Raw genomic sequence first — 4415 nt, 5'->3', positions numbered from 1 at the left:
TTCACCCAAAGGTTATTCAGCAGTGGAAGCTGAAGGCAAAAATAATAAGGTAAATTAAAATACGCTACACCACCACGTTAAACACATCACACAAACCCTGTGGTATATGACCATCAGTACTCTCACTGAATATATCCCATGTAGGCTTGATTTGGTCTTCTCCACTGCATCAATAATTTTTTTATTATCTGTAAGAATAGTAAGAATCAACAATTTAAACTGATTTTGGGGTTTGTTATTGGAAAACTTCCTAAACCTCGAACTGATCTTCATAAATAATCCCTGGTCACTCAGAGTGTTTACAGAACAAATTCTTAAGTCCTAGTTCATAGTTCCCTCAAAATTTCGATGGGTACTTTAACTCTCTTTCAATAATGAAAATACCAAACTTTCAAGCGGTGCTTCACAATAAGCAAAAAGTAAAGAAGGTAAATACCTACATCAACCTTTGGACCTCTAAGGACACACTTTTTAGCATCTTTTAACTTCCCATCGAACCTTTCTATAAGCCTTGCAGATGGTGATACTGTGTTATCACTAACCGATTCAAACATAACGTTTTGGCAACTCCCTACATCACTTCCCCATAAACAGTGTTCATCTACCACGCAAAACCTCATTAGGTATCTTTCCTGTAGATAATATTTCTACCAACGCCTTTTTTAGTTATGTTGTTTCAATCTAGATTAAACAGCCATTTCTGAATATCTTATTACACAATCTGGCATATTCAAAACATGCCTATTACCTCTCTCTGTTTCTGGCTTAATATTACCTATGTATCCATGGTAAATCTTTAAAATTATGTTTATTTAAGACACATCTTACCATATGACAATCTGGATTTTTTTTCGTTGCCCATTATCATATTTAACATGATCCACAGTATTACCTCATTTCAGCCTGGTGATAACACCTTAACGTAATTCTCTATCAGCAACTTTCATGTTTCACCTTCAACATAATTTTCCAAAACTTCTATGTAAATATTACTTGCAGGAATCACTTCAATTTCTCGGAGTGATGCACTCATTACATAACAACCTCCTCTTCCTTAATATATAATTGCCTCCTTACCCTTTTGCAGCCACACACTTGAAACAGCAGACTTCTTGACTAACTTCAAAGTTTGATAACTTATTTACATGACAAAAACCTCTGTTAGTGTAACATTTGAAACTGGTTCCTCTTACTGTTTGTAAAAGCAACTCTCTTGCTTTTTTTTTTTGGTTATCTGTCCACGAATATCCATACTTGTTGCCATCTCAAAATAATATGAAACGTTTGTTTTGAATTTCATGAAAAGCTATGTGAGGGCTATCTGTGCTAGCCGTCCCTAATTTAGCAGTGTAAGACTAGATGGAAGGCAGCTAGTCATCACCACCCACCGCCAACTCTTGGGCTACTCTTTTACCAACGAATAGTGGGATTGACCGTCACATTATAACGCACCCACGGCTGAAAGGGCAAGCATGTTTGGCGCGACCGGGATGCGAACCCGCGACCCTCAGATTACGAGTCGCATGCCTTAACACGCTTGGCCATGCCGGGCCACAATATGAAACTAAAGACATTTTACTTACAATCTTTATACACCAAGTACTTCCGAAAACCGAGATTATTTTCTCTTATCATTCCTGTTCCAATAGGTATCGATGATTATTCAGTACGTTTCGTCGCTAGTTCTGTGCAACACTTCAGTGTGTCTTTAGGTTTCTCAGTACATTGGTGACTATCCATTTTATTAATATGAAAACTCTCAGTTTATATGACACTTACTTCTTTTTTCTGCTGTGTTTTCTTATTCTAGCAGTAATCCTTAATCAGGTTACCTACCTTCTAGTAGCTGAAACATTTAAGTTGATAAGTATAGTACTTTCTTTGGGTTTTTTCCTCTCAACGTATCTTTATTTAATTTCATAAATGTGGACCCTATTATTAATCATCGAATTTGGTTCCATGTTTCGACCTTAGAATGAGCTAACTGCTTGTGCCATTTTAATCATTGTATTAGTTTTCTTACTTTACAAAATGTTGTTAAGTACAATAGGCTAGAGCTCAACACATCTACACTGTAAGAGATTTGTTACACAAAATTAATTATCATAGTTTTACCCTTTACTCAACGCAATCTACCATGTTAGATAATTCTCAATACTAGTATCTCAAGGTATATCTGTGCAAAGTCTATTTTCATTTCTCTAAAGTTTGGCTTAAAAATTTACTCAAAATCCTTTTATTTAAAAAAATTCTTACTTTGATGTTAACAATTTCTTACTTTAAACTTAAAACCCTGTAAGCAACTTATTTACTTATACCTTAATATTTATTTAAATTTTAAAACGTTTTCTACATTTTTTAAATTCCAAAGTCTTTGATCAAGTCCTCAAAATTAATTTTGTGTAACAAATCTGCTTCTATACTAAGCAGAGACAAAGCATCCAGCCTGTTTTGTCGCATTGTTGTCGTGTTTGGATTTTTAATATGCTTGAGTTGAGAACACGAACGCTCACCTGTGAAAGTTGTTACCATTAATGTTAAAAAATATACGCAACGCAATGTCTCCGTTTGGAAACACACACTCAATTTTGTCTTATGAAATTATTTTATAAAGTCCGGCATGACTGAATCTGCTTTTTACAGTTTTTGTTGCACTGAACTTATGGCGGTTTGGTTTTGAATTTCGCGCAAAGTTACTCAAGGGCTATCTGCGCTAGCCGTCCCTAATTTAGCAGTATAAGACTAGAGGAAAGACAGCTAGTAATCACCACCCACCGCCAACTCTTGGGCTACTCTTTTACCAACAAATATAGGGATTGACCGTCACATTATAACGCCCCCACGGCTGAAAAGGCGAGCACGTTTGGTGCGACCGGGATTCGAATCCGCGACCCTTAGATTAGAAGTCAAACGCCTTAACCCACCTGGCCTTGCTGGGCCACTGAAGCTCGGCAGAGAAATTAGTATCCAACTCCTCTAGGCAAGCATCAATTAGCTTTTGGAAACACAGGTGCTTTTCAGTTTCAGCAGATGAAGTAACATCATTTGGCACATCATTTCGGAAAGAAAATATGTTTGTTATTTTTTGTACACCTCTCCTCTCATTTCGGAAAGAAAATATGTTTGTTATTTTTTGTACACCTCTCCTCTTCTTCTCATCTGGGTTTCTAGTTTGTCAACAGTTGCATAGAAGATGGTGATACGAAAGTTATCTCTGGCATTCAGATCTACTCCTTGTGCATCTCCGTACCTTCTTTCTGACATGTTTGCGAGTTTGAGCTGCATTGTAATCAACATCTTTGCAACAGCTTCAAATCTTTCAAAATCATCCCTTAAAGTGCGTAGCTGGTCAGCTAATGACTCATACAAATCTGCACGTTTTTAAGTTCACATCCTCATTTTGCAGAACAAAAATAAAATAAAAAAACAAAATAATATGGATCGTTTGTAGTTATAATGATTAGAAAAACACTGAAATGTATAAAGAAAAACGTTGGTAAGACAGTCAAACATATTAAACTCTAGGTCTATATTTAGATAAAGATTGTCAGAAGGTTATCCTAGGTCCATCAGCACATAAACACGTGTATTGATTTGCTGCATTCTGATTTGTTGAAAACCATCCCAGACTGGCTTAAATCCATTTTAGCAGAATTAGTTTTCAGTTATTGCAAAAGTTTCATTAAGATTGTTGCTGTGTTAACTGTATGCAAGAAGCAATCTTAATGGTAAAATGCAAATCCATTGTGACCCGAAAAGTATTCCAAAACAATTTGTGATCAACAACACATACTGTAATAGCCTATATACACGGCGATCATTCTGTACTGGTAGACATACATAATATAATCAACTGTAAACTGTCATGCACATTGAACTCCTAAATACTGAGTTAGGCTTAGGCTGGAGTACCTTAATCCTAATCAAATATCTGACAAATGAGTTGTAACCTCAACTTTGAGCTCAGTTTTGACCTGTGGACTTTAGATAAGCCAACAAACCATACATCAACAAAACAGGCATATGTTTGAAACTTTATCTGCATGCTTGTCGTTTTTTTACAGTATCTTTGTATGACCACGGCGCTACAGTACTGTACTTATTACTGGTGGTATAGTGTATACGTAACAACGTTAAAAATCATGCTGTCGTATATGTCGAAGTCTTACGCAATTTGACCTAAAAGGTCGAATTATCGCCATTAGACTGCTCCGATTAGTCAATTGTTTTATGAGCTTTTCAGAAATGTAATAGAACACATATTGATCTGAATTTATAGTCGTAAAATAGTTGAATTACACCTAACAATTTTTCGTTATTGTCTCTGTTTTTGTCTCAGAATGTACGTTCGTTCGTCTCACAAAAAATATCACCAGAAGGCCGGGTCAGGGCATTATGACGTCAGAATAGGATCA

Source organism: Tachypleus tridentatus, chromosome 6 (assembly GCF_004210375.1).
Source record: "Tachypleus tridentatus isolate NWPU-2018 chromosome 6, ASM421037v1, whole genome shotgun sequence".
NCBI classification, from domain to species: Eukaryota; Metazoa; Arthropoda; class Merostomata; order Xiphosura; family Limulidae; genus Tachypleus; species Tachypleus tridentatus.
Note: the sequence above shows the minus strand (reverse complement) of the source record.